The 25876-nt window shown below is 36.7% G+C and overlaps 1 protein-coding gene across 7 annotated transcripts in view; it reads left to right on the plus strand.

Moving 5' to 3' along the window:
* Positions 1 to 25876, plus strand: part of LOC135216681 (papilin-like) — a 382576-nt gene that overhangs the window by 249884 nt on the left and 106816 nt on the right. The window lies entirely within an intron of this gene.

Here is a 25876-nt window from a genome sequence, read left to right on the forward strand (position 1 = left end):
CAATGACCGACTGGAGAGCGAAAATGATGTTTCACAACAGACGCCTTCATTCGTCATATTTTGTTAACCCAGACGATGAGATGACCTTAGGAAGGTCAGGAATTATATTTACCCGCATTTTTGCAAAGGCAGTAAATTTTTATTACTCGTCAAGTGTTTTCATAAATATATATATGAAGGACGTTGCATTTCTATCTGTGGTGGCGACCTCTCTCTCTCTCTCTCTCTCTCTCTCTCTCTCTCTCTCTCTCTCTCTCAACAAACATTTATTTGCTCTACCCACGGAGGGTCACTACTGCAGAGTAACCCTTCTACCCCATCTGCAGTGTTTTTTGCCTTGTTCTGCTCATTGATGCCTCTTTCCTACCTTGCTGTTCAGCTTCTTTAATTTTGCCATGTTCTAATTTTGATACTACTTTCAGAAGATAAATTTTCCCCAGGACGGCTCCATAATTCTAGAGAGTATCTTGGTGACCTAAATACAAGTTCTTTCCAATATATTTTACATCTATCAAACTTGCTTTGCTGTCAGGTCACCGTAGGGTACCTTGGATGTCGACCATGCATGGAGTGCTATAAATAAACAGGAGATTGCTTACATTTTCCATACTGTCTCATATAACCTCCTTGAAGCTTGGCCAGGGAGATGTCCATCTTCAGACCACTCTAGCATCTAGATTTATGGCTCGTGTCGTGCATTCATTTGGTGCAGGATCTACTTAAATACTTCAAGGCTTTACTGACGAAAGGATCAGCTGTAACCCACTGACCTTAATTTGATAACGGCCTTTCGCCTCCCTGAAAGGTAATAATAATAATAATAATAATAATAATAATAATATAATAATAATAATAATAATAATAATAATAATAATTCATAGGGCGTTATATTTTTCACCTGTATTAACTTAGTTCTTGTGAGGATGAATTTTTTCTTTCTTACTGTTTTTTCATGCTTCAAGCGAACAATGTTTTACGTGTGTGTTCTACATATGGGGTTTCAAGCGCACATTGCACAGGGGCTCAATAGTTTAAAGGGATCTAAGGTTTCAAATAGTTTCGCTTGAAACTGAGGTTTTCTTACTGTTTGAAAATTAACACGCCACGTAATATTTCAACGGTATCCTGTTGATGAGTAACAGGCAGCCTCCCAGATACGATAGCTACCTTGCGCAGCTCTGAACATCTTATTTAACTTGTCCTTAAAATGTAACTAGTCTGGAGCAGTGACCCTCCGTGGGTGAATCAAATGTTGAGAGAGAGAGAGAGAGAGAGAGAGAGGTCGCCAGGGATCTTTCAGAATTAATTTACAATTTCTTTTAAAGTCTTCACGCAAGCACACACACACACACACACACACACACACACACACACACACACACACACACACACATATATATATATATATATATATACATATATATATACTATATATACTATATATATATATATATATATATATAGATAAACGCACAAGTTTTCAATATGGATTTCTCATTGCCTATCGGAAAGATACTAGCGGTCATTAGAGAGAGTTGGTCCAAATACAACTGCAGGATTTGTCACTAGTAATAAAGCGTTACATAATCCGGCTGAATTTTCCATACGAACAATAAAATCAAAGTCCAACAAAAAGAAACTTCGTCCAGAGAGTTATTTCCCAGCCAGCAACAGGCAGGCTTCTATATTTAAAATAATGTTAAAGTTAACATCAAGTTATTTCAACCAGAGCAACCCAAGGCTTGTTACGTGAGAATTATTGTAAACATCACAATATAAAGATTTGCATTTTTTTTTGTGCTGGTTAAGTGACAAAAATTTCCTTGAGGTTCTTTTGTTCTTTTTGTTAATTTCCTTGTCCACCAAAACTATTCCTTTTGAACTCTGCTATGTGTTCTAGCCTGTTTTTCTAATAAACATTTAAAAGCATATTAAATTTAACATTATGTCATTTAAACCAGATAAACACGCGCCTTGTTATTTGAGAAATGGCATTAAAATGTAAACATTGTAAAGCATAATTTGCTTTTTTTGTGCTGCTTAAGTGACAAAAATTTCTTGAAGTTTCTTGGACTTTATTTTTTTTTTTCCTTTGCCCCAGACTTATTCCTTTTTTACTCTCTGCTTTTCGGTCCTGGCTGTCTTTCTAATAAGCATTACTCTTGCTGCCATTGTTCTTGTTTCTACCTTTATCGTCATTAGCATCGTCTTACTTATTACCATTTCTATAACAGGGACCATATCAGTTTGCTACTTGAGTGTGGTCAGTGCTTGGTTAGGTGATAGTTTTAGTGAGCCAGACGTTGTTGATAATAAATGCCTCTGAATAGCGGATGGGATGTTCTCGGAATCAGCAACGTATTAATGTCCGGTATCCAGAAGTATACGAATGCCAAGCGTTTATAGTCGCTGAGAAAAACATGCTAAAATGCCTTGACCTCACAGCAGCCAGCTTGGCTCATTTCAAGCTTCACTGTTTCTTCATTGTTTACGTTAATAAAAATTAATGGCACTTTCTCCCTGGTGCCATTAGAAACATTATTATAAGGTTATTTTTAGGTATGAAACACACACACACACACACACACACACTTATACAGACACAATTAAATTCGATGTTCCAATTTTGGACATTGCATCATCCCTTTGCGTTGGAGCAATTAAAGCAACACCCACGTTAATGCATGCAGCTCCTGTCAAGTGCATAATCTCTCGCAATCTTGTGTTTCGAGCGCAGCGCATTGTTAAATCATCCCATCCCTTTTATCAGACAATGCATGTGGCAGAGACATTTGATTTCCTCCCCCTCCCCTCTCCCCCTCTTGTGGGTCATCCTCGACGTCCCAGACAGACTGTGAGTGAGCGAATGTCTCGAGGGAATGGGGTGCCAGTGACACACCGCGTGACAGACAGACAGATTCACACGCGCGTTGTCTTCCCTGCTCCTCCTCCTCCTCCTCCTCTAAGGTCGCTTCTGGTTTCCAAGCGTGAAGGTAACGACCCGAAGGGCCTCGAGGTCAACGAGGCAACGCCAGTACTAAATTACGTAAAGTCGTCCTCGTACGAATGGGAGAGGAGATGAAGGAGGAGGTCATTTTGTCCTTCTTGTCTCTCCCTGGGGAATCTTTTTTTTTTTTTTTTTTTTTTTTTCTCCTGGGGTTCCTCCGCCCGCCACAGCCGCCCACGTGAACGGACTGTCGACTTTTTTCACCCCTCGCCTAGTTGTCAGATGCTGATATGAATCGCCTCTGTGCAGCAGTTACTAGGATCCGCCATAAGATAGTTATTCGTATTTTTTTAAAACCGTGTTTCCCCTTTTTTATGTTATTATAGGTAGCCTTTTTCTTGTTGGTTATAAACTGGTTATGTGGCTTTTTCATTTATTTTTAAAAATCCTGCTTGTAGTTAGCATTTCTGTCTTTGTCCCGTTTAAGTAGTTTCCCCACTTGTGCTGATTATACATACAGCACTTTCAGCCAACAGTCTATCGAAGTTTACGTCAACATCGGGATTCATTAGGATCATCCTTATGTAGCCGCCTTGCTCTGACCGCGCGGTCTTCGTGTCTCTCCAGAAGATGATTTATGAATCTTAATATAAGGACGCATCAAAGGGCCCCCTTTGAACGTCGATGTTATTTCACGCTAATGCAACTCTTGTTTATTGCTATGGTTGTCTCCGGTATCCGTCGGGCCTAACCTGGCGCCTCTTGTCGAATCTGTTTTTCCAGAATGGCCTTTTTTCCCACTTTAGAATAAAGTTCTGTTTGTTCTTGACGAGGCTTCATAACATCTGAGTGCATCATCACCGAATGACCCCCAAAAAATAATGATAATAATAATTTCTGTGTCTGTGTGAGGTCTGTTCTAAAGAAAATGCTAATGTGTTATCATTGCAATGTTCAAGGCGTCTCTCTTCAGAAGTAGTTAATTGTATCCTTAGTAATGCTAACCGAATGAAATTTTGAGTGGTTCATTGCACTATGTATAAGAATACAGCAGAAACACGATGTTAGATCGTTTGCTAAGAAACGTTTTTGAATTATTCTTCGTCTCGTTTCTCTTTTTTGTAGCTGCGTTAGATTGAGTACTAATGAATCCTCGTTCCTTAATGCTTACTGTTCCATGAAAGATATTTTTCTAATAAGCTTTAATTTTACTTGCATGCATTCACATCTTCGTTATTTCTACATTGCCACGCATATTAATTGTATGTGAAGAAGATAACTTACTTATTGTTGATCTGTTGCGGATGTCATTAAAATTGTTTTCTCAAGGAAATAATTTTTTGAGTATTAAGGTTTTAACGTATTATTGGATGAATGATTAGGCTTGTGGGGGTTTACGATATGGGGATTGCTGCATTATTTTAATATCATTTCCCTTTCATTTACCTTTGGCTTCATCGGTCTGTCATTTTTTGTTTGTAGTATAAAGCGATTTTTTTCTTTTTGACGAACCACTTAGCCAACGTTCTCCTCTTACAGTTTAGTTTCCTTAAAGTATATCTTAAGGTTGGACATTTCATAGGCGAATTATATTTGATTTAGCATTATCTATGCACCATATCACTCAACATTTCAAAGGCGAATTGTATTTGAATTAGTACTATCTGTGTACCATATCATCCAACATTTCATAGGCGAATTATATTTGATTTAGCATTATTTATGTACCATATCACCCATCATTTCGTGGGCGAATTGTATTTGATTTAGCATTATCTGTGTACCATATCATCCAACATGTCATAAGCGAATTATATTTGAATTAATATTATCTGTGTACCATATCATCCAACATTTCATCAGAGAATTGCATTTGGATTAGCATTGTCTACATATCATATCATCCAACATTTCATAGGCGAATTATATATATTTGAATTAACATGATCTCTGTACTATTTCATTGCCGAATTATATTTGAATTATATTTGATTATGTACCATATCATCCAGCATTTCCTCTCGATTGGAAATCACTGATACCCAAAACAACGAAATAAATTCAAAGTTGCATTAGTATGGCTCTGATGCTACGCGGTGGAACCGCCCAGCATCTGTGACCCCTCGATTGTCGTTCTTTATGTTCGGGGACTAATGATTCCCGTAGAATGAAGATTGCATGAATTCGAGGAAACTTTTCAAACCTAATGGTAGTCCATCTGTAACCTAAGAGTCATGTGGGTGTGGGCATATGTGCGCGAGTGTGTGTGTGTATGTGCGTGTGCATGGGTGGTTTTGAGAAAGGGAAATGATAGGAGTGAGAAGCAAGAAGCCAAGAATAAACATAACAGTGTATATGAAGGGTCAGTTACAAAGGTCACGACGTCTGTAGTCAGCCCATGTTTTAGAGCTCTCTCTCTCTCTCTCTCTCTCTCTCTCTCTCTCTCTCTCTCTCTCTCTCTCTCTCTCTCAAAACAGACATTTATCTTTATTGTTGTTTCGAATCGTGATGAAAAAAAATAATTTGTTCGTAGTAACGTAAATGCCATCTCAATCTTTATTTGTCTATTTTTTCCTTGATTTTAGATCTAACACCAGGTTTTAGGATGCTTGATTCGGGAATCGAGATCCTTCCTTGACAGCCATATTATTGAAATTTCTGATCTAATGAAAATATGAAAACTAAAATATCTTCAATGGTAGATTGCAGAGCAATGTGTTTATTATTACTTATAAGATGAATAGTAAAAAAACTATAGAAATTTGCAAGCAGACCTTGTCATTGGTGATCTTGAAGATAGGCTGAGTCAGATATCATGACATAAGAACAAGAACTACGTATAATAATGTTTCGTTGAACAAACAAGCAGATATGATGAAGTATAGAAGATTATAAGCATCACGACCGGCAAGGCATTTGCAGAAGCCGGTATGTTTCGAAGTAGGTGGGAAGATCGTCTTCCATTTTATCCATGTTGAATATTTTTCCAAGAATCCGAGAGTTTAAAGGATGATCATTTTTGGCTGACGGTGTACATAACTGGTGTTGAGTTTCCCTGCCGATTTTGGCTTAAGCTGATCAACATTAGACACCAAAGGAACAACAAACAAGCGGACTGCTGACCTTTTTCAAACCCTATTTTGAGGAAAACAATTTTCTGGAGAATTTTCAAGGGCCAGAAATGCATGAGAGCTACATCAAGAAGACAAACAAAGTTGATTTCTTGATTCATGCATGGCTACCGGGAAAATTTTGATACATGGTTTAGAAAAATAGTCCTGTTTCATCGTTTTATGAAGTCTGATGCAAAAGACTTTAACGAATTTTTATCTTCAATTTGATAGAAGATTACAGGTTCTCTTTCATCTGTCTGAAGATTCATATTGTGTAAAGCATTGAGCACAGAGCGTTAATCATTTATTAACCTTTACTTATTAGGTTTTCTAACATCATTCAACGAAACTAATTTTTAGCATTTCTGTTAGGGACAATTTGATTTCACAAAACTCAGCAGAAATCCCTTCCTTCACAGTAACTCGTCCTGTATAGAAGGAGAATGATGAAACCATGCACCCTCCAGGTTTGTCTGTTTCCAGAGTGCTGGAACAGTGAAGAGAGTCTCGGTATTCATTTGATAATCTTTTGATAACAGGATATATTGAATGAACGCGGAGAGAAGCGTTGTTTGCGCATCAGCGGAGGGAATGCGACCTTGGACCAAGAATTTAGTACTTCTCTATATTATACTTGGCCTGACGTCACCACCTATTCTTGCTATGTCGTCTATGTCACGCCAGAGCTTTCTTTGGCATTTCGCCATTAGTCTCCATAAATTGAACTGCAGATAATCTATTATTTTAAAATCACACACACACACACACACATATATATATATATATATATATATTAATATATATATATATATATATATATATATATATATATATATGCTTAAAAAATCACAGTAGATGCACATGCCTTCATAAATAAGCGAATACCACGGGAAAATGATAGTCAGAAATTCAAGCGCTTTCGTCTTTATTCAGACGATGTCTGTGAATATATATATATATATATATATATATATATATATATATATATATATATATATATATATGCATATATATATGTGTGTGTGTGTCTGTGTAATAATATAATATATATATATATATATATATATATATATATATATATATATATATATATATCGATATCTATATATCTATATGTATATATATATATATATATATATATATATATATATATATATATATTCACTTCATTCCAGCAGGGTCTGGTACCCATTTACGGATGGTTGGGTTGATGCTCAGCAAATGTATATTTGTTACAAATATACATATGCTTATAAGTGTATCCATATATGTAAATTATATATATACATAAATATATTATTTTAATGTTTTCTATTGATGAATGTTCGTTTTTATATAGTAGAGCTTTCTATTTGGAATATTCTTTAAAGAATTCACGTAAATCGTTGAAGCTTAAGAGGAATAAGATTTTACCGTGACTAAATCGATAAACTTTATCAAACCCTAGAAATTGCTAGCTATAAAGTTACTTAGATAATTGCTTGAACGCGTGTACATTAAAAAAAAAAAAAAAGTGCCAGGTTTAGCGTATCTGGAGTAACCAACGTTGACTGCAGAGGTTCTGATGCTTTCTAGACGTCCTGTTGCATTTGAGGCAACATTATTCAGAATAGAGGCTCCGTGGTGGAACACCCACAAGAGAAGTGGAGTATTTCCCACCTGTCTAATCGTATTATGCTAAGTAGGCCATTCCATCCCAGAGCAAAATGAGCTTTCTTTAGCCACTTTGAAGGTATGAGTGTCAGTTCATAAAACCTCCAGGAGCTTTTTCTTTTTAGTTTTCAACCGCTGTATGAGAGGCGTGCATAAATAAAAAATTTAGTTTTTTCTTGTAGAACTTAGGTCATTTTGCAGAAATGTTTGCCAATAATTGCACTGTCTTAGATGCGCTAAAGAATTGAATAGGCGTCGTTTTATACAAGAGAGAGAGAGAGAGAGAGAGAGAGAGAGAGAGAGAGAGAGAGAGAGAGAGAGAGAGATGGTGATCATGTTTAAAGAGGTGGCCACAATAAATGTCAGATAAACAGACCCAAGTGAAAATTAACTTCGTCGCCTCTCGAGATGGTGTGACATTGCTGTATCCGGAATAAATGTAACGAAAACTGCAAAGGTTTTGACGCTGAAAACCCCATCCACTCATTGCTTGTGTTATCAGCGGTAAGAAAAACACACTCAGAGAGGATCCTTTTCAACTCGGCTGATACGCATGGCTTGGTAATGTTATGATAATATCCAGTATCTTTCGCGTACACAGCGAAATACCGACATGCATTTTTTAATACTTCGTGAAGGAAAGCTTTCGAGTATGTCGTATGAGGGGGGGGGGGCGAGCTCTGGTTTTCATTTTGAAAGTCATGAGACAGACACATTTTACATCGTAGACGCAAATGTTTTTGGGGAAACCAATACCGCCTTCTCCCCTACAAGATCCTAACCTTCAAATAAGTGAAGTCTGTTGTTCGTATGTTTTCGGGATTTTGATGAAGCTTGCTATAGTAAAATAACAGTAATGATGATAATAGTATGCATTAAAATACGCTTACCTAAGGAGCTCTGACAAGCCTGCGTTTAAAAAGAAAGGCAACAACAAAACAATTCGTAGCCCTGGACGTTGTTACTAAGTACAGTTAACTAGACTCCAAGTATAACCCTCTTGCGGGGCTGGTGTAAGTAAAGGAGGAATAGGGGTTGGGGTTAGTGTTGTGGGGGGGGAGGTTGGTATTGAGGTGACAGGGATGTCTCTTTAGCAGTCGCTTTTAATCCTACACTCGGAGTTTATCAAAACATTCCAACGTTACTTTCACTTCCCCGGGTCTTTCACAGTCGTCCCTAAAGAACCGCCTGCCCCAATGAGGGTGACATGAGCCCTGACATCAGCTTTATAATCAAATTCTCTCTGCAGCATACGAGTCTGGCCCGGCCGTCTGACACTCTTATTACTCCGATGAGAAATAACTGGCGCGTCCACCTAGGGCTGGGGCCGGAGTGCCCTCATTAAACGCGCTTATACGAAGGCACTCGGATGAGTTGGGGTCTCGTTCCCGTATACTTAGAGGCATCTAGACTCTCCCTCTTTCCCCTCCCTCCCTGTTTCTCACTCATACGACCATTTACGAAGGCCATTTTGGTTTTGGAAGGAACGTGTTCGCGAATATTTGTCACTACATAATCTCTCTCTCTCTCTCTCTCTCTCTCTCTCTCTCTCTCTCTCTCTCTCTCTTATACACCACACGTATATATGTGTGTATATATAATTGTGTATTATATATATATATATATATATATATATATATATATATATATAATACTAGTTATTACAATCTTCGGAGGATCTTTTGTTAAGTAAAAAACAGCTATACGAAATCTTTTATTCAGAAGGAACAGCTTTACGAACATAGCTGCCATGCAGTCTCTCTCTCTCTCTCTCTCTCTCTTCTCTCTCTCTCTCTCTCTCTTTTATAAACCGAATGTATACAAGTTCTTTTTTTCCCTCTTATTAGAAAGAAAAGAGCCCCCTGTGTGTACTTTCCTTTATACATAAAGCTCTTCCTTAGAAGCTTATTAGTTTATTTATATTCTTCCCATTTTTCCATAAGCTACCCCGACTTTGACTGGGTCAGTCCGATTTATTCTTTTATAGAGGTCTTAAAACGTCTAAACCCCGATGAACCTTTACAAGGGAGACCAACCGTTTGTGGCGTTGTTTACATAGGTTCTTTGAACGTTCCTCTTCCATAGAACGCTATTTTAAATATTTTTCTTACTCAGTCAAGATTATTTGTAATTTCACGTTTCACTGAAGAGTGGTCTTATGGTATTTATATCTGACAAGATGGTTATTTATAAAATGCAAGCTGTTTTTGTTCCTGATTTTAGTAGTTGCATAAGATGTAAACGTTCGTGCTAAAATGTAAATGTTTATGTTATTGCACCACAACACATTCATATACATGTGAACACATTATATACATATGTATGTACATACAGTATATGTGTACACGAACACATATATACTCATTCATATATGTATATATGAATATATATATATATATATATATTATATATATATACTATGTATACATATATGTGTGTGTGTTTGTACCAGCGTAAGTTTTATCAAAATATCTTTCGGTAAAATCACTTCCATAAATTTTAAATCCCCTGCAAGCAGCATGAGTTTCCTTCATGAAGAATTTATACAGAACTTCAGTGTCCATTATAGAGTGATCATTTCTATGAATGCGAGAACTTTGTGAACTTAATCATTATATGTGACCTGTTATGCACGTGCTCTCAAAATTTCTCAAAACGGCCAACCATCTAATAACCTTCCCGACCTGCTGCTCTCCAGTTCCCCCAAAATGCCTCGGCGCCTTCGGAAGAATTTCTTGTTATTGGGGCGAGACCTCGTTCATCACGAAAATATGTCACGTGACCTTGAGTGATCTCCACTGTTATCATAGCCTTGATATTAATGTAAACCAGCTGTTGAGCGTCCAACAATCAAAGCCTTGTACATGATGGGGTACTTCTTGTATATTTTTTCATATTCTTGCCAGCACATTCATTTTCTATCCTGAGACCTGTGTGTATGTTTCCACATGTGTCGACAAAGCGTAATAGTCGATTAGTATATGCATAGTTAGTTAGCTTGTTTACTTATTTCGCCGTGTTGTTTCCTTAGACTTTTTTTTATTGTGGATTTTGTTGCTCTTTAAATTGCTCAACATTTTTCACTTGTGTCACGGTCTTGGAAAGCGTAATAATAAATTTAATTGTCAGCTCAAGGCCATATACATGAAATATACAAATAGACAGTAACATACACAATCTAGATGCATAATAAAACATGAGATAAAAATGATTACTCAGCAATATCCACACTTGCTGAAGTAGGATAAAAGATGGTGTTCAAAATAATGATAAGCAACGTATGGGGGTAAATCTGTGCTTCATTTTATAAGGAAGGTGTAGACGAGGAGCCAAGTTGCAAAGAGCATCCCTGAGATAAAACGAAAAAGTAATGAATAAAATGGAGCGTCAACTGCCATAAAGAGACCGTAGAATTGAACGCGAAAACGTGTCATCTCCTATCCTTCATGTTTATTTGCCTGAGTCGTGAGCCCGTATATGAGGTTCTCCGAAGCTCGAGGTCTGTTGACATACGAGATAACCCCTCGTCACCTTTTCGCTTTTTAGCGGAATACGGCGTCTTCTGTCTCGCTTTATCTCTGCCATCTGCTTTCACTCCGGCTTTAGTATCCGCTGCCGCTTCTGACACGTGTCAGAGATTGATGTGTCCAAAGTCCATGACGTTGATATTTTCATGTGAAATCAGTTCCGCTATTTTGGAAAGTAATAAGATCCCTTGGCTGGTATTTGGAAATGTTTATGAATTCGTAAAAACCTGTGTTTTAGTTCATTATTTATGTATATATATACTGTATATCAATTAATAACATATATATATATATATACTATATAATATATAAATACATACATGTAATTGTAATACCCACAATGCCCTCTTAACCTCTCAAAAATTCTTTGCTCTTTTTTGGATACGCTTGTCACTACAAAGCCTACAGATCCAACTTCAAAGAAATATGAAGAAATCATGATGTCCGGTGGCGGGAAACGAACCAGCGGTACCATAATCACGACGAGGTGATCTGAAGGCTTTGAAGTGACAAACGTATATAAAAAAAAAATAAAGAGTAAAGAATTTGAGAAGTTAGAGGGCATTGGGGCTATTACAATTACACATGCATCTGGTAAAAAGGACGAGTAGATTCTACATTATATATATATATATATATATATATATATATATATATTATATATATTATATATATATATAAACATATATATGTGTGTGTGTGTGTGTGTGTGTGTGATGTAGAGACCACCATGATCTCAACCGTCCCACTGGGGAAATGTTTAGCGTGTTCCATTCACACTCAATTCCTGAGGTTTTATCGCTCTAGATATCTCCATTTTGTCCTTAATGGATCCCTATAGTTATTTTGGGCGTATAAAGGACCGCGGTGCTTTTGAAGTTCCTCAATAGTCCTTGAAGGACCGTTAAAATATCCCTTTTAAGGATTTCAAAAGAAGAAAACATTCCACACAAAAGATGAAAACATTTACTCAAAATAAGAGGGTATCTCCAGTGTTAAAAGAGTGCGTTTACCTGCTGTCTCCTGGTATCAGTTTAGCCTTTCTTATATTGACTGGTTATCTTTATGGATATTAATCAGATAATTTAACGTTCTCTTGTGCTTTTCCTTCTTTCAGGTGTTCTTTCTCTTTGCTTCTCTTTTTTCCGTCCTTATATTTGCATTTCTCTCTATTTAATACATAGGTATACTTAATTCGCGTAAAGAACCAAGAGAAGGCCTCCAAATAGCTTGCGCAGTTCACTTCTCCAGACCCTCAGTTTTTTCTGGCTGCGTCACAAATTTTAATTACGCACTTTTCCTCTATCGTTTATCTTCATATAGAAAATTAAAACTTCCATTAATTCATCCCTGTCTTTCGCGATCTCTTAATTAGTTGTTTAATTATATGTTGTTGTGCCTAGAATCGTTCAGTTCTGAGATTTCTTTATTTGGAATTTATCCTTTCATGCCTATCGAGGGTCAAGATATTCAGCAGATATTCAGTTGTTTCATTTGTTCAATATATTCTTTTTTTTATTGTGAGTTCAAAGTTTATTTTTTTTAAATCTTAGCTCTGAAGTAGTCGTGTGTGTGTATATATAATATATATATATATTATGATATATATATATAGATACTATGATATTATATATATATATATATATATTATATATATACATATATATATATATATATATATATATTATATATATAAGTTTTATCTTTTTTAAAATTTACAAGGTTATTGAGATGTACTTACTCAATCGTAAGCCATATTTTCTGCTTCTCTTTACTGGGTAGACCAGTCTCTGTTTGTTCCAGTCAAGCGTTTTTAATAGTACCTATATATATATATATATATATATATATATATATATATATATATAATATATAGACATATATATATATATATATATATATATATATATATATATATATATATATATATATATAAGGCACTATTAAAAACGCTTGACTGGGACAAACAAAGAGAGACTGGTCTATCCAGTAAAGAGAAGCAGAAAATATGGCTTGCGATTGAGTAAGTACATCTCAATAACCTCAATTTAAATAAAGATAAAACTCCATCGCACACCTGCAGCAGATTACTTTCATAGTGCTTACACAGCTCCAGCTCTCCTCACAACCTGCACTACAGTACTCCGCCTGTTCTTTCCCTGGTATTCATTGCCCATCATCTTCAAGTACTGTCTTTCTACAACCTCTCGTCCCAACACTCATCGACCTCTCTCTCTCTCTCTCCCTCTCTCTCTCTCTCTCTCTCTCTCTCTATCTCTCTCTCTCTGCTCCTTCTTCTTTTTCTTCTCTTCTTCTTCTTCTATCATCCATTGAGATTCATCTGTCAAAAGTTCATGAGGTACGTTGGAAGATGGGGAAGCCGACCAATCACGTTTTTTATTAATCATCAATTATCTTTGTTGATTGTGGTAAGTGACTTGCACCAATAATGAAAGCTTCATTGATTCTTTTCATAGAGTTCCATATATGTGAGAACCTTTCATCATAGATGTGTATTACCTTCCCGGTGGCGTTTTGATCGTCCTTCAGATTAATCCAACAGTACACCATTTCTCTCTCTCTCTCTCTCTCTCTCTCTCTCTCTCTCTCTCTCTCTCTCTGTGGTTGTAAACACGAAATGATTCATTCTCTACAGAACTGTGAGACCATTGTAAGTTGTCTACAGAACCGAGCTTGAACCGCTTGCATCAAGAAGTCCTTTCATCAGCGTTAATTGTATTAATTGAGGATTTTTCCCTTTCGACTGGCTAAGAAAATGTAGATGGATTCTTTCAGGCCCTTCTTCCTTTGCAGAGACCGACGTCTGCGGAGTGTAATTATATGCTCACTCGTCCTTGTAAATTAGTGATCTGTAGTTTTGTTTGCCTCTTTTAATATGAGTGGCGGGTATTCTTTCGCATAATTATAGCAGTTGGCAAATAATTAAGTTAGATCTTTCTTAATACTTGTGTTGATGTTTTTCCAGAACACGTCAATCAGAGTTACTGAATTAATGATACTTCAATGCAAAGGTTTTTCTGGTATGTCTTCGTTGGAATTCGTATTGATCATCATCTGTTTTGTAATAAGTGATTTTCCTCACCCCCAGCCTTCTCCCCCCAACCCCCTCCTCCAATCAGTCAAAATAAATTACTTGAGACATAGGTACGAAAGAGTCGTGAGGTCCAAACCTTTCCCTTACCAGAGATTCTAAATTTGTCATTTCTCAGTAAGAAGGTTCGAAGAAGGTCTGCCGAGAAAATCCCGTGAGCCAGTGGAGTAGAAAAACGATTATGAAATCGTCAGAAGAGGCAGCGAAGCTTGATAACTCCTGAATTCGTCAAATTGTAAGCCGAAATGGGACGAACGATTCTTCATGGTTAACCACAAATAGATGAAATTGATTCGAACGTTCTGAAGAGGCGAATTTTATTTGAATGTGACACTGAAAAGTGTGGCAACAGAAGGTTGATTGAAAAGGTGTAACGTATAAGGATTGCATTTTTTTAAATACAATATCTTTGGTTTTCTTTCTTTCTCTATACTTATCATCAGCAGTAAAGCCTAAATTAGTATTCATAATAGATATCCAATAATTAAGGGCAGAGTTAATATTTTTTTAAAGGAAGTTGTGAGGGGATGACATGGTATGGGAGTGGGCCATGGGGTGGGGGGTTGGGCGTATGAGTGATGGCCATACAATAAATGGAGGGAGCGTAATTTGTCTATTAGAAATGAAGTCTTTACGAGGTTGTTATTACCACGTGATCAGCTTATTAGGTGATCAGTATGTTTCCGCCTTCTGACTTTTGTTTAAGAAATATTCTGTGCTTTATTAGCTTTTATAGGATTTTAATAAGTTTTTTTTTTTATTACAATTATACGAGAATCAAGGTTTCTCCTAGACATGAAATCTCCTTCCACTTTCTTGACTATGAAAGCTATTTATTTAGATAAGTGATTCCAAAACTTTTTCTGGTCGTTACCCACTTTTCATACAGGATACTTGTCCATGGCCCACCGCCCACCATAACTCATGTATGTATACATCCCATGGTTTCATACATACATATCCTCAGATTATGGCCCCCTGCATTCTGTGACATGGCCCCCAGTTTGGGAACCATTGATTTGGATTATGGCTAATACGAACGTCACTGCAGATTATTTCCTTCTGACTGTTGGTTATGAGTATCTTTATTCTTACATATCTAAAGAATAAGGAAAACCAGAGTATAGCTTATCTGATAAAAGACGTCAACTGTAGAAAAATGATTGTGCATTTCAGAACTTGGTTTTGCCACATTGCAGAGTCGTTTTAAATCACACAGCAAACAACAATACCTACAAACTCAAACATCGAATAAAAGCTGTGTTAGACCCTGGCTGCGCTTTTTACTGTTAACTTGCCCTGTTGAACGTCGATCGAGAAAGTGTAAGGAATTCCCTGTTGCATTGCAACAAATATTCCAAGGTAATTCGACTCCCAGCAGGTTATTTCAATCGGATTACGAAGCCATCAGAGTCCCGGACCATCTTTATGGTCGACAGAAGAGGCCTGAGTGACACCTTTGGCGGTTTGAACTAGTCGATAGCGATGGTAGCATACTGGGACGTGATTTCACTGGTTATCTCTTCACAGCGGCAGTCCATCACTTGGAATTTACAAGTGTGTCTTAGATAAAGGAGAGCGAGATGCGAGAACATGGTTACGGAATTGTTGCAGAATTTTGCACTGTGCGGTTTTCTGTCGGTTTATTTGAATGTCTCCTCGTTAGACAGTTTTCCTTCGTATAATATCTTATTATATGCATGAATGTTGTTTGCTTGTTTACTTAAAGAATGAAGTTGGCTTTGTAAAGTTTCAGTATTCGATTTCCAAGGTATCCTAAAAAAAAAACAATTTTGATTTAATGAAGCGTTTTGCAAAACGGGTTTTTTTATACAACGTAAAATTTGGACGTTGATGGTTTCATTGTTTTGAGGTAGTAGTAGTTAATTCCCAATAATTAATTTGCCTGGCTCAGCAATGAAATGCACATGTCCTGCAGTTTAACGGTAGTTTGTTATATCACTAAAGTTTCATGTATACATTTACTAATGAATCTGTCAGTTTTCGTCTGATGACGATTGAGAGCATTCGATTAGGCAATGCCTTTAATGACACAGCAGCTATTTGTTACTATCACCAACCTTCTTCAGACAGACTGGGATGATGGTTTAATATGATTGCCCTAACTGCCCATAGATAGCTGAAAGAAATCGCATGAATTAATGAGTAGCTTTGAATGAAATCGCGTGATATTTGTCCTCAATAGTACTGAAATTCACTTATTGTACTTTCTTATAGTTTGACTTAAAACTTTAATGATGACAAGCACATCAACTCAAAAAAGTTCTTCTGATCACTTTTTCCTCTTTGAACTACTTGATATCCGTAATATTAACGGCATCTAGACTTCATAAACTATATTTCAGTATGACTTCATCACAGGAAGGGCGGCAGTATGGAACTGCTTCTTCAGTTCTTACGCGCAACAAATATTTCCTCAAAAATTTAAATCTCATGAAGGTTTTTCTTATTCTTTGATAATCTCTCTTTGTCATTTGATGCTGCTTGGACTTCAATAGAGAGACTTCTGTGTAGGCTCCTAACTGACGTGATGTTATGGATGAAGGAGTCTTTCAGTGGGAGAACTCACAAACGCTAGTTTCTGAAGAGGACGATTCTGTTCGAGACTAAATATAAAGAAGATTCTCTGCCTGAGTCTAAATATGACGTACGTGATTGTTTGTCTTGGACATGCCGCGCTTTCAAAGGCTGCTGATTTTCATTTTGCGTATTTGTATTGGTTTTAAGATCATGGATGGAATTTACTAACTTTTTATTTAAGTTTATTTTGGTAGATTTGCATGTGTCTGTTCGTGTGCAACGGAGCGGGAAGTATTTCGTAATATTGAACCATTTCAAAACGGGATTGCTTCCGTTGATGTTAAGCTCTTAACGCTGAAGTAATTCTTGTTATTGTTATTAGGTTTGTCATTTACTCTAGTACTGTTATTTTGTATCGTTCACTATTTATATTCCATTATTATAACCGTACAATAATGGAAGTTTATGACAAAAGCATATACGGTATAAAAACATTTTTCCCAATTGCTAAAATATTTGCCGTAAAGACATGAGAGAGAGAGAGAGAGAGAGAGAGAGAGAGAGAGAGAGAGAGAGAGAGAGAGAGAGAGAGAGAGAGAGAGAGAGAGAGAGAGTGGGGGGGAGGGGGGTTATTTGGCTGGGAAAACACAGCCATCTTAAATTTTGCTTGACGAATAGAATAAAATGCACTTCCTTCCCGATGTCTCACTATGTCTCTAGGAGAACGAAGACGAAACTAGAATTTGTTTTACAAAGGAAGTAAGAGAAACAGCCGAGTTTTCATGTGAAGTTCAGTCTTTAAGTTCTGTATTTTTCATGATGTAATGCCGAAATTATTGCTTACAGATTTTCCCAGTATTGTGTTATCGAAATAACTGTTTACTTCCAATGGTCACAGTTTTCATTTGGTGGGATAGGCTGTGCTTCAAAGGAATTACAATTCGTTAGCGCTGCAAATCTCTAGTCATCACAATGAAAAATGATAAGTAAAGATCTCGATTTTTTTCTTGGAAAATCATATCCCTTGTTCATGGATACCTTTGTTAAAAGCTGTCAGTCAGTTTCATAAGAGCTATCTGATGTTTTTGGAGTTGCAAAATTCAATTTTCAGGATTCTATAGAAATAAGCTTCATTTTGTCTAAATTACATTTGCCTTTTTAACGGTAAAATTTTTGCATATGTAAAGAATAAGTTATTGTACAGCACAGTTCTTTAGAAGCTATGGCATTGATTATTTTAGGTTTAAACTAGTTTTTGACTTTGGGTGTACTATCGTCAGATTTGGATGGCACTCCTTGCTAGGGCCAAAGTTTTTATTTTTATAGTAAATCAGTTTGTGATTTGTTTATCGATACAGTACTTCAGATGTGAAGAATTTTTTGAGGCAGGCCAATATTTCCTGTGTTTTCTACAAATAGTTTCAAGGTCAGTTTTTTCGTCAGCCATTGAATAGGAGGTGCCACGTGTGCAGTCATGTGGTATCGACACACTTAATCTCATCCTTCTCTGATGTTTTGATTTCTTGGAACCGTACAAGTTTTCCTCTGGGCGCTTGTCACGTTAACAAGACTTTCATAAATAACATACCTAAAGTTATATTTATTGTTTCTTAAGCTAACGCTCGAATTGAAATGGATTATTTCTTGTGCATTACTCATCGTCAAGGTCTACCAAGTACAAATGCATTTATTATCTCAAACGTCATATTAACACTGGGAACTGGATGGAGAAAATCAGAGGAAATAAAGGTTTGCATCTTCCGATGGGCTCCTTCATCCACTGAGAAGCCTCTGAGCAGCATGAATGAATCATTTTTTTTTCTTTTTTTAATGGTCGCCTGTTTTCATCCTCTTGCATGAGGGTGATAGTTATTTGAGACGATGATGGTGTCGCACCAGTTTCGTCCAGATTTGACCAGACCCATTTGGATTCCGCCGGGATCTCTCGCTGTTTCAAGGAATCGCGACGTCAGGGAAGCGTTTTGAGAGAAAGCAAAAGTAAAGAGAATTTGGTGTTTCTTGTAGCCTTTCTAGGTACAGAATAAATATATTTTGCTGCTCTTAACTAGTAGATAGACATTTTAACGTCCGTTTTCTCTGAAAGCTTCCAGGATAGAATCCCAGTCCCCTATTTTCATCTTGTTCTTCAAATTAGTTAGGCTTTCTTATTAAGGTGCCCTGCCTTGCCTTTGCTTTTTCCGAGTGATTTTCAAAAGAATATTTTCAACCGGTTCTATCTTAGCATCTACAATTTAATATTGAGATATTCCAGCAAAAGAAATCATTTTCATTAAAACTTCCAAGAACTTTTTTTTTCTTTTTTTAATGGTTGAGGATGACAAGACACAGTTGTCAGCGAAACAGCTGTGACTCGTTTTTGTTAAATGCAAGAAAATGGGGTTAGTATGTTCTCATCCCGGGAAGTGTTTATTTGTATATTCATTTATTTATTTTTCGGAATGATTGTTTTATGCAGGTTTGGCAAAGAAATTTCTCATTAAATAGCCCATTTTTTTAGTGGAATAAATTAATGGAATAAATCGCAAATCTTCCTTCCGGAAGATTACTTTTACCCAAAATTCATATTACCGGCCTATGTAAAGTCTTGTTGCCAGTCACGAGGACCACCTTTTACTTAAATACTCATAAAGATCCAAAATATTTTTTAGTAACCCTGCAATATACAGGCTAATAAACAGACGAACTAAGAAACTAAACCAAATCACACATATCCGTAATTATACATTCAGAATCAAACATTGCCATAAGCATACATTCAAAACCATATGTAACCAAAAGATACACTATTTCCCCCCCCCCCCTCTCTCTCTCTCTCTCTCTCTCTCTCTCTCTCTCTCTCTCTCTCTCTCTCTCTCTCTCTCTTTCTGATATCTGGCATTTTCTGTCTGACGTCTCGGAGATCAGAGTCAGAGGATCAAGAAGAAATACTTCAGTGGTTGCATACGCCCCCTATCTCTTGGATGTCATCTAAAAAGCGACATATTTTTTTTCTTAATCGTAGTGTGTCGTGGATACTTTTCCAAATTAAATCATAGTTGAATATGCCTTATGAAATCATAAGAACACATGGAGTACAAAAAGAGCTCTGTTTCAAGTACTAATTTTAAATTCACAAAAACAATGCAGCATTCGACCCCGCCATGACATCATCAGGTCAGATGTTTCGTTGGATGACCTCAAACTATGACCTCAGACATCGACCATGACATCACAACGTCAAGTGAACTATCAAGCATTGTTACAATGGCAGTTTCATATCTATTTACGTTCTTAAACACGGAAAAGTTCCTAAAAGGAATAGATCCCCATAGTCGTTTATGCCACACATTTTATTCCCATATGTCTTTATTGGTATGTGTGTGTGTCTGTGTTTTTGTGTTTAATAGCGGTTTTGATTATGATTCTGTACTTGAGTGTACAGAAGGAATAAATTCCTTTTATTCACGAGGAGGATATTTTGATTTTCTTTCATATACATTTGTTTGGGTCACTGACTGATCTTATGCTGCTTGATTTCCTCTGAATGCTCTCTCTCTCTCTCTCTCTCTCTCTCTCTCTCTCTCTCTCTCTCTCTCTCTCTCTCTCTCTCTCTCTGTTCTTTTTCGTATGTTTTACGTAAGCTTATCGTAATCTGTAAAAAAAATTATGAACAGTTTTTCATTGGCAAACCTAACTATTTACTATAAAAAGAGTTTTTTTTTTATTTTATCACTGCTTAACAGTAAGGTGTGATTTGACATCTATAATTATTTTTTTTTTTCAATTCCAGTTTGCAATCTTGGTCGCTGGTGGCATCCATTTTGATTCTTGCTTTATGTGATTTCTTCAAATATTTTGCTCTCCTTCAAACGTCAGTACCCGTCTTGTTTGAACTATTTTTGTAACATGAAGAAGTTCTTTCACAGTCGAGAGTAATTGTGTGACGTTATTTGTTTTTATATGGATACGTATTACATTTCAGACACTTGTGTCAGAACTGAAAATAAGAAGAAATTTCAGCATTTCCTACAGACCCCATTAATTTTCATGCCTATTCCTCTCCCCCCCCTACCCCTCACCCCCCACCCCCCAAAAAAAATGGAAAGAAGGGGAAGGAATAGAAACGTGCAAGCCAGATGTGAAGTGACGAGAGACGTGAAGAATATACATTATAGTATAGTACAAGATGACACTTTTTTTGTTTCACACTTCTCACATAACCGCGAGTTTTTTTTAACGCGTATGCGTGTGGGTGAATTAAGCCATTAACTGTCAAAGACGCCTACAATTTAACCAGATTTCAACAACGTTCTGTCTGACCAGCACCTACTACATCTCATGTTAAGGAAGGAGAGAGAGAGAGAGAGAGAGAGAGAGAGAGAGAGAGAGAGACGTAGCGTAATTTATTAGTAAGGGGATATGCTTCTGATGACTCTCATCACAAAGAATACAGAAGTCTTTTAATTGTATCTGTAAAGGCAAATGAAAATTGTGTTCCTTCCTTTTTCACTTTTAATTGCAAAGTATTGGTCAGGAATTTCACTATCGAGATCTGCCGTTTCTGTCACTCAGGATTCTTGTTTCTGGTTCGCTGGTATAGTGGTTAGTGTCGTGGTGTGCCCCTCAGATGTTGAAGGTTCACGTTTCCCCCAACCGATAAATAATCACTTAATCTGCATCATGATCAGTTACTGCTTCAGCGTGGGGTCTGCGGTGGGAGGTTGAAACATTCGTTGGAAGCTTGAATTTCAAGTCAATGACCCCCGAGTGGTTGCTCCATGTTAATAGGTTTCATCTGCTGAAATATAATGATAATAATTTTATATTTGCGTGCCCAGGTAGTTATTTTATCTTTGAATGGGCTGCATGAAAAATTCTGCTCTTTAGAATAGTTTTACTATGAATTGTGTTGGACGACTTTCTGCTTTTTAGTCCGTCTCTTCAAAGTCCTTTTTCTTTGTGCACGCTTCATAAACAGCACATCAGCCCCAGTGACTCCAAACCACTGACCCAATACTTGCTTTGTCTCTGGAGAGTAAGTTTGACCAAATTAGAGTTTGCTTTAGGCCTTTTCTGTCATTTATTCGATGAAACTAGGCAAACGAGTAATGTCAGCAAATGTCTGGGATTCATTTATCTTATTTTTCGAATACTTTAGCATACATTGGTCACACGTAGACTCTTACAAATCACTATAAGGTTTCTGCTTCATGACAATAGAAACGTTTTATCAAAAGAATTGGAGGTTACTTCAAAACTGAAGAGTTCCTTGCCACCGGATGAGACTCGTCGTCCAAATCCTGGTAACAGACAAACAAAGAGTGGATCAATTATGTGGGAACATAATTTCCTTGCGTCAGCGATAAAAAGTCTTAAGTAATGATCTCTGGGTCTTATGGAAATCGCTTGCAAGAAAAGATTGCGGTTTCCAAGCATATTATTCGTGTAGTTCTCAGCTTGTGTAAATATAGACGTGCGGGAACTAGTCATCAGCCCAATCGTTTGCACCTATTTTGTTGCCCGGCAATTCTGAGTAACCTTCTCGCTTATACCCAATTATGGCATGATAGGTCTTGCTATCATGTCGTAAGTAAGAGTAATCATCTGCGTCTCATGGCCTCGCACTTGTTCGTTCCTTGATTCAACATGAAGCCACTTATGAATTCCGAGCGGATTTCAAAATAAAAAAATATAAATATGATTGTGTAGTCTCATGATATTTTTGTCTTCAGATAACCTTTAAATAATATATTTTCTTCAAATTTAATATAAGAAAATTATCTGTTTATCGCCTCTACAACCGGATGAATCCCAATTATTACAGCAGGGAGAAAAACAGGTTATATTTTCCAAAATAAGGTGTTGTCTGCCAATTCAAATCACCTTCTGATTATGTTCATAAGGGTCACAAAAACAAGGATGTGAGACAAAGTCATACCTGTCATTATATGCAAGGCTGTCATCATTTTCTCTTGTAGAAATGTGCTGGAAATTCACAAGAGAGTTCATGGTGATTCAAGAATGACAGACAGACACCACAGCCAGTTATCACTTTTGAACAAGCATAAAAATATTGCCTAAAATAAATTCTATCTATGGAGGTAGATCAATTCTTTACAAAATTAGCGAGAAGTTAATAGAGTAAAATAAAACTGGAATGATAAATGTGAAGAAGCACATCTACGGTTCGAATGAATGAGCGCGAACTTTATAAACGCATGACTCCCTAGATTTTCTGTATTTATAATTATCTAACTAACAATGATTATTATCGTTTCATTATTGTAGTATTTTTGCATTTCTAATCATAAAAGGAGCAACATAAAATCTCTTGTTTTAGGTGAAAGATATTTCCGCTGTTTTGGTTCCATCGAGTATCGTCTCTCACTCAAATTTCGTCATTATTACATTCCCAACGATAATAACGGCGTAACTCTGCGGTACTTACGAGATCCCAGCTTGAGAATATTGTCAACAGAAATAATTATGCCCTGTTAGGATATATAGAAGTTCAAGCAACACGTATGCTCTTGTAACACCTGTGAGATTTTTATTACTTCAGGAATATGACATATGCTTTAGTTCAAGTCTCTATGAAATCTGTATCCCTCGTTATGCGGACCACCTTCTCTAACTTTATTCATGATACCACTCAAAAACAAGTGTTATGGTAACCAGTAAGGAAAACCATCTGGGAAAAAAATCTCAAAGCATTTTAAATAGGGTCATGCAATAAGTTATAAGAACTTAGATATGAAAGGAGATAACTTTCGTGATATGAAAGGAGATAACTTTCGTAGGAGGCCTTCAGATAAAAGGCGCTAGGATTCATCAGTATTCGCCCCAGGACTGGATGTCTTCATTGGGATTCAGCGCCAGAGAGTATTAGATTAATTTGCTCATGCGCGATGCTTTTTCGCTTCGACCAAGATTTCATTGTTTTGTTTGTGTCATATGGAATCGTCTCTCTCATTAGTTTGCAGACTTGATTTGCAACCCTGCTGCTTATTTGTTTAGTTTGGATTTTGTTCGTTTCTTTACTTTCTCTATATGTTACTTTCTCAACCGACTTATGGTAACAAACAGCTGATTGGACAGTTGTATTTGACGTCATCATCGCGAGAGGAAAATCGCGTGGGAAAGGAGAGTCACTTGAGCTCCCGAGGCCGCGAGGACAAAACTGAACCTCACACTCGCGCACTCAATTCATATCCTTTGAAGGATGTGGCCGAGGATTGCTCCCCTTTCTGACAAGTTATGTATCGGATATCTTAGGTTATATAGGATTCTCTCAGCATGAGAGAGAAGGGAAGCAAAAACATTTACGATTGTGTATGAGCCGAGAAATGACACGCCTTGCAGTGCCATACAGTTGGCGAGATGTCGCTTGGTAATATTATTATTATTATTATTTTATTATTATTATTATTATTATTATTATTATTCGGTAGATGAAACCTATTCGTATGGAACAAGTCCGCAGGGGGCATTGACCCTAAATTCAAGCTTCCAAACAATATGGTGCTCATTAGGAAGAAGTAAGAGGAAGGGAAACACAGAAAGAAGAAATCTCATTTATTGAAAAAAGAAAAATAATAAATTATTAAATAGAAAAGAGATGTCTTTATCTATGACGCGTTCTTCTGGTGTTTGTCGTTTTTTGAAGGTGTTTTTTCTTAATAGAATCTCTCTCCTCTCTCTCTCTCTCTCTCTCTCTCTCTCTCTCTCTCTCTCCTCTCTCTCTCCAAGGAACGTAATATTGTTACTTGATCCATAAGTTGTAGAGGAACGACATTATTTCGAAGCCCTTTCTAGTCTGAGATTTCACAATCACTTTTTTTAGTTCGTGTGTCACCATGCCATTAACAGTACCACAGATTTTAGCTCCTCTTTTTGTGTTTGGTTCAGTTATGAGTTTTGTTGAGGAGATTGGTGTCACGTCTGAGTCGTTTATTAAACGTGCATGCTTATATAAAAACAAAGCTTAACTTTTTTAGCGTTAATGTTTGGTCATGTAAAATTTAATGCCACGGAGATAATATAAATTTTTAGTTGCATTGCTAGAACTTTTATGTACATAGTAATTCCACTGATGGGCGAAGTGTTGTACAAGCACCCTACTGAACAATATATAGATAATACAGAGGAAATGGGGATATACGGACGAGGTGCGTCTTTCCAGTGTGAAATATTAACTCTATTATAATTATAAGTCGAGCAGCAGGTATTGCCTACCGATTTAAAGCAATCGGTCCTGTGACTGAACGACATCATTGATGGAACCGGAATATGAAACTTTAAGAAAAACAGATATGCTTAGAAAAAATAACACGAGGGACGATATGTCTTTTTTTTATTTTTTTTTTTTCCAATTACTCAAGACTGAGTGACAGAGAACCATATGACAGTGAAGATCAGGATGACGACCTTGTTGATTAAACCAAAGTCTCAGCTGGGTTGCCGAGACAAGACACTTTATGACCAGTTGTATTTTTACAGTAAGCATTCTTGATCTGAAGTTATAGTAGCACTATATAGTACTCGAAGATGGGTGTGTCATTAGTACACATAATGTGTTGCAATCTACAGCCATTATTGCAAACTAGTTTTCATAAACCGTATCCGTACTTTGGCTTGTGCATAGACCGTATTTCAGTGTTCGTGGTTATCACAAGAGGCTGCGAGTTTGTGTAAGAGATGGAATTGGAATCTTGATTAACCAGTGGCTGTCATGTACACCAAGTAAAGGGTGTCATGAGTTGGAATGAAAAAAAAGCATCAAACACTTGCCTTAGTACTGTGATGTATACCAAAATGTTTCTTCTAAAACCTTTTTATATTTGCGGGTTCGATTTAACAATAAGGCTATAGTGTAATGGTAATGAATTATAAAACTGTCAAACACATCTTAAAATACTAACGAGCCTCTTCTCCGTGTAGTTGATGACCTAGCATTGACATGAATTACCTGGATCATGTACTT

The sequence above is a fragment of the Macrobrachium nipponense genome, chromosome 6, assembly GCF_015104395.2.
Source record: "Macrobrachium nipponense isolate FS-2020 chromosome 6, ASM1510439v2, whole genome shotgun sequence".
Lineage (NCBI taxonomy): Eukaryota > Metazoa > Arthropoda > Malacostraca > Decapoda > Palaemonidae > Macrobrachium > Macrobrachium nipponense.